The sequence below is a fragment of the Urocampus carinirostris genome, chromosome 13, assembly GCF_059441175.1.
Source record: "Urocampus carinirostris isolate Australia breed hairy pipefish chromosome 13, RoL_Ucar_1.0, whole genome shotgun sequence".
Classification (NCBI taxonomy): domain Eukaryota; kingdom Metazoa; phylum Chordata; class Actinopteri; order Syngnathiformes; family Syngnathidae; genus Urocampus; species Urocampus carinirostris.
This window is the reverse complement of record NC_142361.1, coordinates 9,541,879-9,557,787: the sequence shown is the minus strand read 5'-3', so window position 1 is coordinate 9,557,787 and position 15,909 is coordinate 9,541,879.

The following is a 15,909-nucleotide window of genomic DNA, read 5'->3' as shown; positions in this document are numbered from 1 at the left end:
GAGACAGGAAACTCACTTCCTCATTCATATGTAGGGACAGTTTAGACCAGCCAATTAACCTGACATGCAAATTTTTTTGGGATGTGGGAGGAAACCGGAGTTTCCGGAGGAAACCCACACAAGCACGGGGAGAACATGCAAACTCCACACAGAAAGGTTCGATCTCACGACCTCAGAACTCAGAACACGCATTAATCACTGTGCTGCCGTGCTGCCTGAAAGTCCAACCGTCTAGTAATTTTTTTCCTCGTTGCATGGACTTTTTTGCGAATGGAGGATAATCTATTAATGCTTTTTTTTCAAAAATAGCAGCACATAGACTTCATTTATAAGTTAAGGTATGACAATGAAACGTTTTTGCATGATCACAAACTAAATACAGTGATACCTCTGCCATACAAGATGAATTAATTGCCGGATTGTGCTCATATCTAGAATTGTTCATACAACAAACAAATTTTCCCCAAAAGAAATAATTGAAAACCAATGAATTGGTTCCCAGAATCCCAAAAGGATCCAAGCCGACCCTAAATATCTATAAAATACTTCTTTCTGCTCACTAAAAACACAATCAAATAGTAAATGAACATACAAATACAGTAATTAGATCAATGAGCAGGTAGGCGCCTGGCATGGCTGCATGGCCCCTATTGGTGTGTGAGTGTGTGTTTGTGAATGGGTAAGTGTGAAGCACATTGTGAAGCGCTTTGGGAGGTCTTCATTGACTTGAAAAGCACTACATAAATGATGACCATTTACCATTTACCATTAATAAGATGATGATGAATGATGAATAAAATTACTATAATCTCCTTGGACTTGGCGTCCACATGTGTATGAATAAATGCACAGCAAACAAGAAACTCAGGTCTTAGGGGTTTTTAAAACTCCGCCCTGTGCGAAGGTAAATCGTGCCCGACGGCTGGGTTTTCGCCACGAGGGTAACGTGGTGCGAGTCGACACGGCACAGGCCAGGGGTTAGTCGCACCAATAAATAAATAGCGTTTGTCAGTTCCTAAAAAAATATTATTCATCCATCCATTAACTACATGGGGTCAGGTGGCGGGGGCAGTAGCCTCAACAGGAAAGCCCAGAACTCCCTATCCCAAGCCACTTTGTCCAGCTCGTCTGACGGGATCTAAAGATGTTACCGGCCAGCCTAAAGACATAGTCTCTCCAGCGTGTTCTGGATCGTTTTCGGGGCCTCTTGCTGGTAGAACACGCCCGGAACACCTCCTGAGAAAGGCGTCCAGGAGACATCCTTATTAGATGCCCGAGCCACCTCAACTGGATCGCCTCAATGCAGAGGAGAAGCGGCGTCACTCTGAGTTCCTCCTGGATGACCGAATTTCTCATCCTATCTGTAAGGGAGAGCCTAGCCACCTTGCCGAGGAAACTTCTTTCAGCCGCTAGTATCCAGAATCTTGTTCTTTCAGTCATGACAACAGTTGGTGACCATAGGTAGTTAGGAACGTAGATCGAGAGCTTTGCCTTTCCGGCCAGCTCTTTCTTCACCATGACAGACCGGTACAGGATCAGCACGACTGCAGAGGCAGCACTGATCCATCTGTCGATCTCCCATTCCTTCCTACTCCTAAATGATTATTTTCTAAATAATTACCAAACAAAACTAATAAAAGAGAGAAAAAGAAACACGCTCTTTTAATTGTAGTTCTTTTACTGCTTCAGCCATGAACTTGACATTTACAGTATTTTTCAAACCTTTCTAACCTGCGTCTTCAATAATTACAGCAGGCACTGTAACAGAAGCACAGCATGTGTCATAGGTGTCGAACTCCTCCAGCGCATGAAGGTGAGATAGAGGCGGAGGTGGCAACCACGCTCATCTGGGGCGCGAGGCTGCAGACACAGAGATCCAAATATGTCACTGAGAACAAGTGCTGTGAAGCAACTAGGTACTTTATTAATTTACTCGCCTTGAAAAAAAATATTACTTTTCATTGCAAACATGTATGTGTACTTTGTCAAAAAAGGCCATATCTGAAGTGAACATGTTCAGTTTTTACCCGTGAGGTGCAGTAAAGTTCAGGTCTGGTGAAGCACAGTCATATTTACAAATAAATGAACAAACATCGTATTCATGATTTGATTGGCAGAGCAAAAAAGCGATACAGTGAAAACACTGTAGCAAAAAAAACAAGTTTCTTTGCATTACCTTAACTTATAAATTAAGTCTATGGGCTATTCTTTCTGAATAAAAGCATCAATACAGAGGCAGTCAAGTCAAATCATGTTTATTTGTATAGCACGTAATCACAAAGAGTCTCAAAGGGCTGCACAGACCACAGATTATTAAAAACCACAGACTATTATGAAACCATCCCCTGATCTAAAACCTACATGAGGGCAAATTATACACAGATATTCTCAACATAAAATGTTCATATGCTATAGAATAGAAGTGTGTTTTAAGCTTAGATTTAAACATTTCCACTGAGGTTGCAGATCGAATCTCAGGGGGAAGAGCATTCCACAGCACCGGGGCCCGAATGGAGAATGCTCACGAACCTGCGGATCTCTTCTTGGCTCTTGGGATCACTAGTAGACGAGCGTTTTCAGAGCGAAGGCTCCGGACCGGAACATAGGGGGAAATTATATCTGAAAGATATGAGGGAGCAAGTCCATGCATGATTTTGTATACTACCAGCAGAACCTTAAAATCTCATTTTAAGCTAACAGGAAGCCAATGCAGGTTAGCTAAAATCGGGGTAAGGCGATCAAACTTTCTTGTCTTAGTTAAAAGCCTTGTTGCAGCATTTTGTACCAGCTGAAGGCTCTTGATTTTAGACTTCGGGAGACCGGAGAGTAGTGCATTACAGTAATCGAGACGGGAGGTAACAAACGCATGAATTATAATCTCCGTATCCGACTGAGACAGCATAGGGCGAATTTTAGCAATGTTGCAAAGATGGAAAAAAGCTTTTCTAGTAACATTCTTAATGTGTGTTCGAAAGGACGAATCAGGGTTAAATATGAAACCTAAGTTTTTGATCACTTTGGGTGATATTACATTTGTCAATGTTCACAACAGTTTTTGATAAAGTCACGGCATTTAGATGGACCAATAACTAGCATTTCAGTCTTTTCAGAGTTAAGGCGCAAGAAGTTGAGTGACATCCATTCTTTTATCTCAGTAAAGCAGGCCTCCAAATTTCCACAGTTTAGTGTGGCAGTTTCCTCTATCGGAAGATATAGTTGAGTGTCATCTGCGTACCAATGGAAAATGCTAATATACTTGCGAATAATATCACCTAATGGAAGCATGTAAATGCTTAAAAGATGGGGGCCAAGTACTGAACCCTGCGGAACACCACAGGTAACACCAAAGAGCTCAGATGTTATTTACCATATTTAACACAGTGCGTCCTATCTGAGAGGTAGGATCTGAACCATAAGAGGACGGTTCCTGAGAGACCAATCCAGTCCTTCATTATGGGAAAAAGTTATTGCAATGAGAAAAAAAAATGGTGTTGTAATATTGAAAAAATCGTACTGTAATTAGTCATGATTATATGATTTCTTCATCTATAACTTTTCACTTATTTAGTCATAATTATGTCACTTCAGTTGTGTTTTATTTTATATCACCTTACTTCTTTGAGTGGAACACACAATAAAATAAAATAAATATCAGTTTGAGTTCACAAGAAGATGTTTTAACAAGCACATTCCAGAAAAGTAAATTCCAGCTTTGGTCCATTTCAACAAAAGTACAATTGATTTCCTCATAAAGGGGTTGAGCGAGTTGAGTAATTTTTTCCCAAAGCATGACAAGGCGGTCATCAGTAGGATAGTGATCCATTCAACTGTGTGACTTGGGATAGATTTTTAGACAGTTTATGGAGAGCTTTTTTTGTATAAGAATGACAGTAAAACACTTCAGTCTTTGGACAAGTGAATTGCTACAGTGATTGTTTGCTCGCTCATTTCTTTTGTAAATAAAACCTTCAAAGAAACTGCTCATCTGTTTTCAGCCTTTATTTTGAGAACCTGCCTTCTCTATATCAGGAACAAACGAACACACAGAAAAATAAGCCATTCCTCAACAATAACTTGTTTTGCTGTTAGCATGCTATCACCATCTCTAATTCTATTTTTTAGGGGCCCACGGTATGCTCCAATTATGAATCCTTGTTCTCACTATCGCTCTTCTGTATACTGTACACTCGGTACAGTAACTGACTCCACACAGACGAGCATAACTTATACAAATATACCTGTCTCAATATAAGAAATTTATCAAACAATGTCAACATATGCAAGTTTAAAACTGTGTTCAAAATCAATGACATTGATCTAATTATCTATCAGATACTGGGTGAATTTGGGTTGGTGTGGTGTTATCTCACATGGGCACATCAGAGGTCGCCATGACAACTTTCCCCCAGGGTGCCAGGCAGACCGGAGCCGTGAGCTAGTGCCCCGGAGAAACTGCAATTGAGTTTGTAAAAAAACAAGTGAGCAGGCAAAGGGTCCGGTCAAATAAGCAGCAAGGGACCAGATCCTGGCCCGCACGCAACCAAAAAAACTGGGCCTTCACCTTCATCGAACCATAACCACAGTCCATCTCATGGTACTTGGTATTTGTATTGATGTGTAAAACTGCAGATTCTATCAAATAACAATAACGTAATAATTAAGTCATTTTTTTCTATCCAAATGGAGCCAATTCAAGATTCCCACTTCAATCTTTATTTGGTTTCTTTTCTGATCCTTGTTTTGTTTTGTGTTTTATTCAATTTTCTTCTGTAGTGAATTAGTGAAAGAAAACTCAATAAACCCGAGAGTGTGTGTGTCTTGATTAAGGTATATTAATGTCACGGTTGCCATGGCGCCCAATTGACCCCGCCCGTGTGGCGCCAGCTGCGGCTCATTGACAGATTGGCTTTCCATCTATTTAAGCTCAGTGCTCTCACTCTTATTTTGTCAGTCTGTCAGCAAACCTCTGCCCCGCAAGACATGGGTTTTGACTAGGTCCTCTTTCCTGTAGGTATTTCCTGTCCGGTATTGTTCCCGTTTATTTTGTCTTGTTTAATATCGGTGTCCAGTTTCGTTCCTGTCTTGTTTGTCCTGTTTATTCTCTATAACCTGTTTTGATCTCAATCCTGACTGTCCCGTCATGTCCGGTATCGACCCAATTTGTCTGATATCTGCTCGGGAAATTGGTATCGATCTCGTCGGCCTCTGGCTTCCTGTCATTCCACGCCAGACTGCTGCTTAACGTGCATGACTTCCCATTTCCCGTAAAATAAAATGCTTGTGTGAGAAACGTCACGCATTTGGGTCCTGATCCTGTTCCGGTTCCTGACAATTAAACTATAGAAAACGATAAAAAGTATTCATTTTTCATTACGATTTCCTGATATAATAATCTCAAAAACAAATGTGGTGATCCAACAAGGCAAGACGAGTTTGGAAGAGTAAGCTCGCTCTTTAGGTTCATCGGTTATTCAATTATTTGTCCAAATAATATGTTCAGCACCTGATAATGCTACACCTGAATAAATATGACAATTTAATATCTTTAATTTTTTATTGCCATGTGACAGGTGAGGCCTTACCTCTCTGCCTGCACTTAGTTTGACCTTTTATATCTCTTATCAAACGTATCAAAACAAAGCTACATTAAACAGATGCAGAGCTACGAAACTGTGCCACAGATGTGCGCATGCATTTAGTAAAAGTGCACGTCTGACGTCAATTTGGGCTTCTCGCTATGTGAGCAACATCGTCACGGGTCTCACTTTGGTGCAACAAACACAAGGCAAAAAACAACAAAAATAGGGTCGGCAAAAATTCTTGAGTAATGAGAGCATCACTCCACTGTATCTTGGCTGCCCTGTACAGGCGGGATGAAAAACACCTTTCAATACTCCCCTTAGATTAAATATTTGATCATTCAGGTCACAATGACACATATTTTTACCCCAATAAATTTGTGCGCTGGTTGAAAGGGTTTTCTACTTTTATTTTCTTCGGTTAAATATGAAATAAATCTTTCTTTCCAGGAATTGGCGTAACATTGCAGTTGTTTGACACGTCGCTACAAATCATGTGCAAAGACAGTTCTTTCACAATTGTGTCATGGTTGAAATTTTATGTTTCGTTATTAGTAGTGGTATTAGCATGAGATTGTATCGAGATTTCTCGAATATTATTACACATGTTTCAAAACAATACCTCTCCTAGTTACCATACTTGATAGATAATTACTTGGTAATTACTTATTTAGTGATAAAACATATGCCTGTTCATCAGTTGGACTGGAGTATACTATGTTGCAACTTAAATACAGTAACCCTTGGAAACTTCACGCTTTTGTTATTGCTGGTTCACTGTTTCGCGGATTTTGAATTGTATTGTCTTTATTGTCATTGATATTAAAGTATCGTGCATGGTGTTCTGAGCAGACAGCACACAGTAAATGCTACCACAATGGCAGGTTCTCTGTGTATGTGTTGGATAGGAAAGACTGCCTGTGTTTGCGACTGTGATAGGCTGGTTATGCTGTTAGTCAAACAGTGGGGCGGGTGCGCAAATCAATGGGTCCAACCAAAACAAAACGGCGCCAGCTAGCTTTTAGAGGCTTTTGACATTAGAAATAAAAATCATCCAATAAATCATACTCTGAGGAAATCCCTTGGATTGTTATCGGCTCTGGTATGAGCATAAGGTGGCGTAGAGAGAGGGGGAGATAGCGACGCGGTAGGTCTGGCCTACTGTGGCTAGGCTAACTTTCACAAGCTACCCCTGCCATACCCTCTCGAGGGAGTGGCGTGCTGGATGATCACTGTAGTTTTCTAACATTCCAACATTTTTGTTTAAAATATTCCCCTAGTCTTGTTAGCAAAGCAGGTTGCAGGGATACAGAAGAAAAGTGCAAGTAAGAAGTCATGCTAATCGCTAAGGACACAAAGCTCGGACATGTCACAGCAACCTAGCTGGTCAGCTCAAGTCTTTAAGCTAATATCTGCAAAAACAACAACAGGAAATTGGCATTCCTGACCTTGAACATTGACTTATTTTATTTATCCAATACAGTACCACTTCTTTCAGGAATGCTGCAAGGCCATTTTAATGAAAAATGTTCAATCATAAAAAGTAAGGAAAGTCTGCTACGTCCACGTGAGTGCGCAGGAAGGAAGTATCATTACTGCTAAGTCAATTTCCGGCGCCCTTCTCTGAGTCATCTCGAGCGGCGGACCGTCGATCAATCACTGCGATGTGGTGTCATGTTACGGCACGAGGATACCCCCTCCTCTTCCACCTCGGCTAAGAAAACTGTAAAGATCTGAGGAGAGAAGAAGAGAAAAGTTCCTGGCAGCTCTCGGAAGAGGCCTCCTAGGATTCGCTCTCACCTCTCCTGGGATGGCAGGTCCAGACAGGCAGCCAGCTGGTGCGATCTCAGCGGGACCAGCTGGGATTAGTGAAAAAGACGTACAATATGTAACGGGACAAATGGACGTGGAAATGTGACAAAAATAACTGCACTTGGGAAGCTGCAACTTTGCTAAGTTTGCATTTTTGCCTGCGTCAAAAAACAAAACAAAAACCTGGAACACTCGTACTCTGTTGGTGGAATAGAGAAAAACACCAGATTTAGTTCTGGATCATTGCCAGTTTTGGGTGCGTTATTGCAAACAGCAATTAGTAACAGTTACAAGTTACTTCATTCAAAAGTCCATCCATCCATCCATTATCTGCACCGCATATCCCCAGTAGGGTCCTGGGGGTGCTGGAGCCTATCCCAGCCATCCTTGAGCAGTGGTCAAGGGACACCCAGCCAATCGCAAGGCACACAGAGATAGACAAGTCGCTTTCTCATTCACACCTAGGGACAATTTGGACCGGCCAATCAACCTAACATGCATGTTTTTGGAATGTGGGAGGAAACCGGAGTGCCCGGAGGAAACCCACACAAGCACGAGGAGAACATGCAAACTCCACACAGGAGGTCAATCTCATGACCTCAGAACTGTGCCGCACATGCACTAACCACTTCGCTGCCGTGCTGCCCTCATTCAAAAGTGATTCAGTTCTTCCCCAGTTCATGGATCCTTTAACCACTCGGGTCATACGGGCACCACATAACTGTGGTGTGTCTTGGGTAACTACAGCGTGGTGGCACCCAACCATCTCCAGGCTGTTTTTGCTGGGGGTTGCTCCCATACATGAAATAGATAGTACTTGTTTCCATGGTTACCAGTAGCAGGAGAAGGCTCCTGATCATACTCGGATACAGCATCTTCCTCATCTGGTCACTGTTGTTTTTCGGTCTAAAGGCATTGACGGGCACCGCATGTGTTTGATAATACTGATACTAGATCCTAAATCACTGGGGAAATACTCTTTAGTCAGGAAATTTAGACCTTTTGTGGTTGGTTTCAAATTATTCAATCACATTGTCACTACCACCAAATGCCTGACACTATCTTCTTTCATTTTTAGATACCCCCGATTACTGACACCAGAAAGTAAGTAGAATCTAAAGAATCTCGTTACACATTACTGTATATACTCTAATAGAGGCCGACCCCCTAAAACTGCTTTAAAATGGCCACATAATAAAAGAAATAGAGGACCGCATGAACACCAACCAGCGGAAACAGTGAACCCTTCATATTTCTTGGCTTGAGACCTTGCAAACGAACACTTAGCCAACCCACTCCATACCCATTTTATCTTGGCCTTCCAACCATTCGAAGATTCTCTCCATTTCTGGGTACTGTCAGGTATATATAATTGCCAAAATAGTTTCACAAATAAAAAGTTTGTCCCATTAATTTCCTGTTTGTTAGTTTTTCCTTTGTTAGCCACGCCCCCCTCCCCTAGTGCTTCCTACCATTCGCTACTGGTGACACACAACTAATCATGTGCATAAAAGTCGACCCCCTGATTCCAGTATCTTATTTAATAAATGTAAATTCAGCTTCGATGCAAGTATATACAGTAGGAAGATAATCTCCATCCATCTATTATCTGCAGCGCTTATCCTTAGGTTAGAGGGGCGCTGGAGCACATTCCAGCCATCTTCGGGCCGTGGGCAGGGGACACCCTGAGCGGCTTGCCAGCCAGTCGCAGGGCACACAGAGACACACAACTCACTCCCCATTCACATCTAATGTAGGGACAATTTGGACCGGCCAATTAACCTGACATGCATAATTTTGGATTGTGGGAGAAAACTCACGCAGGCAAGGGGAGAACATGCAAACTCCACTAAGGGAGGCTGTCGTAGGTAAAGTTGAAACCTGAACCTCTGCAGCCGTAGAATAAATGATAGCCTTCTCTACGTATGAGCAACGTTCTTTTCTAAAAATTAAAAATGTTGACAATGAAAGTTCATATTTCTGCCATTAAGAGAAGTGCCTGAATATTGTACTAAAGGGGTGTCAATTCAAATTGGAAAATTTGGAAAAGGGGTGCTTTTTGCCCACTTTTAATCTCCGTAGTTTGTAGTCTTTCCTGGACAACTGGTTGTGCTACACATTACAGTGACATTTAGTAAACAAATAAAACAGTGTCCCTTTAAGAACAGTGAACATTTTTTTTTAATCAGCATTGTTTTTGTGGAAGACCCCAGGTAATCCAACCTCATCCAGATCCTAGCTTCAGCAGCCCCCTCTTCAATTGAGTTTGATATCCCTGGTCTATAGTTTCTATTTTAGCAAAAGTAAGCCAAAGATCGATATAAGATAATAACAGCAATTTTTCATCTTTCACTCAACTCAAATATGTTTTTAAAATCGGAATGGTTTGGAATGAAATTAAGTGCATATAACTATGAACCGAAAAACAACACTTCTTTCAAGGAGAAGTATCAAAACATTTAAAAATACACACCAAAAAAATCCTACAATAATACATACAAATCATCTCTGTTGTAGAAGAAAATGACTCTGACATATGTGTTGTACATAATCAACGTAATACTTATACATTATTTCATGTCTTCTCACAACTGTAGTGCAATAACTCAATGGTTGCAATTGTTGCCTCGACAGGTCCTTGGTTTGAATCCCAAGCAGGGCTGGGAACTCCGGTTTTCACCCCTCACTCACTCACACAAAAAGAAAAAAAATCTCTCTGTTACAATCATTCCATTGACAGAAGTCCTCGCCCACAGTTCCGCAGGGACGCATAAAAAGCCAAAAAAAAAACACATTTCTCTCGGCAGTAATATGCACAAGATTCATGGTTCACTGCAGTCCAGTTAGATATATTTGTTAAAAGCATTTAGCGGATAGGTGAAAAAACTATATTTCCGAGAGACATTTTCCCCAATAATCTTGCTCATTCCAAATATACAAATACAAATAAACATGACTTTACTATTATTAAAGAATTATTTTTGTAAAATCTCTTTAATTATTCTGTAATTGATTTTACTTTTGTTTTATGAATTAGGAATAATAAGAAAAACAGTCTGCTAAATATTTATTGAAATCAATCATAAAAATATAAGTCATTTTTAGAATAGATTTTCTTGGTTTGTCACTTTTTCTTTGTAAAAAAAAGGATAAATAAATCTTCAAGCAAAATGACTAATAAGCCAAATGATTTATAAATAAATACTTTCAATTCAATTCGATTTAAACAATATCATTTCACTATTTTTCAAAGAATCATCCTATCAAAAACTTAGGCATATTATAAGCATGATTTTAGTTTACTTAGCAATAAATTAGTTACTTGAGTCTGTTATAATACGGAAAATTATTTTTTAAATTATAAATCGTTTCAAGTATTCTTGATCTCAGTTTGTGATATTTCTTTTGTAAAAAAAGATATAATTCTTAAAAAAATGATTGACTATATGAATGACTGATAAAAACAAATTTTGTCACATTAAATATCCTTTTAAAATTATTTTTTTAAACATCTTTATAAAAATAAGGAAAATCAATAGTTATAAGGGCCCAATTATCTGCCATCATCCATATCTACTCCTATCTTAAGAATGATTTTAGCTTACTTAAAAACAATGATGACTTTATTTTTAATTAAAATACAGTTAATTATACTAAAGTGAACAAAATTATCTTCACTTAAGGAACATTGTGTAATGTTTGACCACTAGATGTTGCTGTATTGTGGAGTGCAACCGAAAAGAAATATATATGTGTCTTAAAAAAAGTATTGTAAGTAAAAGTGAGATCTTAAGCCCGGGCCTTGCCCAAACCTGACCCATAAACCATCCCTCCCTGAGACCTCACATATAAAATATAAACTTGCGGGCGGGGTCGGGCTGGATTTTTAAAAACTGATCTCAGCTCTAATGCACCTATAGTGGGCGAAAAAACGTCATAGGACAAATCCATACAAACTAATACCAGCTTGCGTTAATCACTAGGAAGAAATGCAATTGCAAAGTGAAACCACCAGAGAACAGTGTCGGTGTCATTTTTAAGCAGAGATGTTGAGATACATGGCAACCATTTGAGGCATTTACAGACAGTTCACCCAAAATTCTGCACTTTTTAATCCTTGAAAACACAACATTGAAATTCTAGCATTTTTAAGGACTTCAAGCACCAGTACAAACCCTGTTTATATATATTTTTGTTGATTTTATTTAACAATGAATGATGCGAAGCTTTCATGAATGCACTCCACTCCCTGCCTCCCCCGCCCGCCTTGTGTGTTTACAGGAAAAACGGTGACTTCATGTCTGCCCTCTCGCCTGTAAGATGATCCGTCCCCCTGGAGGGCACGGCCGGTAGGCTTTTGCCTGAAATCCCCGGCACACGCGGGTGCATCAAACACCAACAGGATCAACACCATGTCTATATTTATGGCTGCTATGTGAAACATATGGCCTGCGGGTCAGATCCAGCCTTTTCGATTATCTAGTCCGGCCCGTCATAAATATCTGAATATGCCAAAAAAAGAAGCGAGTCTCTAGGTCAGGATCCTGTGGCTCTTTTCCTGAGTACATCTAGCTTGGAGATGAAATATGGCCACCAAAGATGTGTGCCAGGCCAATTTAGGCATGTGCAGTGTTGAAAATTGTACATGCAATGCCCAGGAAATACTGAGTAATATGGCTCGATTCAGTATATGTAGGGCATAGTTTACAGTATAACAGTTTACAGTCAGAGTTTCAATTCAACAAACCCCCTTTAAAGCTGTACTTCATAAAACAAGTTTTTATTTGTAAGCTTATTAAACAATGTATGGTCACTGTTGAGACACTTTATGATGAAAACTACCAGAACCAATTGTAAACATCCTGAATTGCCAGCAAAGCACCCAGAGCAATTTGATTGAGTCAGCAGTAGATATGGCAGAGCACATATTGCGCACAACCAGCCGTCTGCGCAGGATCTAATACACATCGGTATGCTTCTGGTTTGCAGTATTTCTGACATTTTCTCCAAAAAACTTTGCTCGCACCCTGTTTTGAAACCATTGTTTAGGAAAAAAAATGACAGTCAAAATGTGCCTCAAAACCCTTAAGTAACTGCGGGAGGTGGACAAATTTTAAGTGGTATATTTACATTAATATGGGAAACAGGCTCGGGCATTATTATCATTTCATAAATTTGACAAAATCATAGAACGTCAGACGGGGGAATAAAATTAAAATTAACTTTTGTCTGGAGAGAGCTTTTGTCTGTTACGTTGAATTTTGTTTTAAAATATATGGTGTGGCTCTCTTTAAAAAATAAATATTTTTTTTACATTGCTCTTTGAGTCAAAAAGGTTTCTGACCCCTGCTCTTGGATTTTTCTATGAAAAGTTATGATTGTTTTAAATGAATATTAACCAAATGCTCCCTCGGGCCACCATAGTAGTTTTGAGTTGGTATAGCATGGAGATTTGGCAGTGTCTAGAACTCATGACAAAAAGTTACCGGACACCAGGGCAGACAACTCTGAAAAGTTGACCGCCCAGCCATAAGGTGGCCTGTCCCATTTTTCACAACTTCAGATGCAATAAGACAACTAATCGCAAAGAAAACCGTTGTTGCAAAGTATCAAAGATTGATAATCAGAATATATAACAGAACAACACTTTAAATTTAACTTTATTATAAATCTACTTATAACATTCATTGCATGTATTGACGTCGCTGTTTTGCATCTGCCATCAGTATGTACCTGTGTGTACTCATCTTCATTCATGCAGTGTTTGCGTTGCGTCGTCTGCTACAACTCCTCTTTCTACGATGCTTTTAATGTACGTTTACGTTTTGTAGCGTCGTCAATTTTGTTAGCTTCTTTTGACTCTTTCTTTTGGGGCTGAGGTTTTGGCTTGATTCCTAACCACTTATCCATTTTTCTTGTGTTCTCTGTGCATCAACTTTGGAAAATGATATGCAAATGCACGACCTTATAACGCTTGGGAAAGTCCGGAAGCACGAAGTTATTCGTTTCAGGCTTCTGATTGGCTGCCAACTATGCAAATTGCCTAACGAACTGAAATTCCCAAATTTCCAAACCGAATGAAGATTTTGAATTCGGAATAAAGCAAATGTTTGATTTGAAAAAAAAAAAAAAAAAAAAAAAGGCCCGAGAGATTTTGTTTTTCTTGAAAAAGTTGTAAGCCACCCGGGCAGAGACGTTGTGTAAATTGTACGCCCGACGTAAAAGAACATGTTATTTCAGACAATGGATTTGGCTTAAATGTAAACTGCTTCCAGTCAACTGTTAAAATAAACCACTGGACGTGTTCTGTTTAGAAAACATCACTTGCCATCTGTGATTGTTATAAGTAGGGTCGAATACTAATGTTGGCTGAGTGAGAAGATGAAGCCTAATACTGAAAAACAAAGCTAAAAACTTTGAGCTGACATTGTTTAACTGATCGGCAGAGCCAAACTGAGATTGACATTCCTGATTTATGGTGTGACCTGTGTCCCTCTCAAAACCGGTGGTTCTGCGTTTTCCAGCCTTCCACTCTGGTGCAAATAAACTCACTTGACAGATATCCACAATGTGAATAACGCGCCATCAAAGGCCAGCTCGTCTTTTTGTCCTCGTGCATGATTGAACGGCCTTGTCTTGAATAGGTTGGCCTTCTTATCCCCCGGCCGCCTCCTTGCACCTCTGTTTGGATGCACTCAGGGGTCAAGCAAGGTGACTCATAATTTACCTCCTTCATTAAGAGCAGAAACGCATGCATAATTTATCGATTACTTTTCCTTTTTCACCGCATCCGCTTATCTTTTGTATAGTCACTGGGTGACGTAAAATACGGCGTGATGAATTCTCTTTGTGGTATAAGGCATACTCCTAATAAGCAAGATACGACAATTCCGACCTGGCCTAAAGGTCCTCCTCGTAGCCATTTCCTTTATCAAATGTCCTGGGTTAGAAAAAACAGATCAGCCCCAAGGGGTGTAGGCATCAAAGAACAGCAACCTATTTGGTTAATAGTGACAATGATGAAAACAACACATAATGGTCAAAACTACAGTGAGGAATAATGGGCAAACAAACCTGGCATTCTGTGACCAAAATTAAAAACGGGAGAAAGCAGAAAAAACGTTTCCACCTTTTTTATTCAACAGAAACAAAGACATAAATCAACTGCTGTATTTTAAGCAGTGCTGGATGCCAGTAAGATTAAATACACAGATAAAGCAGCATAATGCAGAAAAAGTTTGCATTATCTAAAATAAATAAAAAAAGTTTCAATGTCTGACCAAATGGTCTTTACAGGCACAGATAGGTATATATAAGAAAATCCCTATCTGTTCTAATGTTCCCCGAGTAATTTCGTCTGATTAAATCTAGGTAACAAAAAGCAGATCTGCTCAATTTCTAAGGTGTGAAAATCAAAGAACAGCAACATTGTCGGCTAATGTTGACATTGAATTAAACAGCGCATAATAGTCAAATTAACGACAACCGTGTGAAACTGCCAACAATTATGGGCAATAATTAGTCAAAATAACAAACAACCCTGGCATCCTCAGCTAACTTCTTAGCAGGTGTACAATACTGTCACGGTTGCCCATTGCCCTCACTTGGCTCCGCACGTTTGGTGCCAGCTGTGGCACGTTGCCTGATTGGGTTTCCTCCTATTTAAACTCAGTGCTCTCATTCACTTCTGGTTAGTCCGTCAACGAACCTCTGCACTTGCAAGACTTGTGTTTTGACTATGACCGGTATCCTGCTCGTGTATCCAGTATCCGGTATCAATCCCGCCTGTCTCATCCTGTCCCGTATCTTGCTCCAGTGTCCGGTATCGATCCCGTCTTCTCTCGTCCTGTCCAGTTTCTTGTTCTAGTCTCCAGTATCCGATATCAATCTCTTCTGTCTCCTCCTGCCTGGTATCTTGCTACAGTCTCCAGTATCCGATATTGATCCCGCCTGTCTCGTCCTGTCCTGTATCTTGCACCAGTCTCCAGTATCTGGTATCGACCCCGCCTGCCTCACCCTGTCCGGTATCTTGCTCCAGTCTCCAGTATCCGATATTGATCCCACCTGTCTCGTCCTATCCGGTATCTTGCTCCAGTCTTCGGTATCCGGTATCGTTCCCATTTGTCTCCTCCTGTCTGGTATCTTGCTCCAGTATCCAGTATCGATCCCATATGTTCTGTCCGGCCTCAATCTCGTCTGCCCCTGACTTCTCTGTCTCACTTTTTCTGCCTAGCGATCGCCATTTGGCGTTTGTGTTCACGCGCATGACTGCTCCATTCCCGTAAAATAAAGCTTGTGTGAAAACGTTACGCGTCTGGGTCCTCCGTCAGTGTGGGGTCTGACACAATACTAAAAATTAAATAAAAACAGACCCGAACCATGACTAAATGATTCAGCTATTAATCGCCCTATTTTATTTACCTGGAACAAATAAATTACAAACATTTTTATTGTCTGAGAAAAAGAATAACAATCATTAAATTACTTACTTTACACGTGTTTAAACAGACACCTTGAT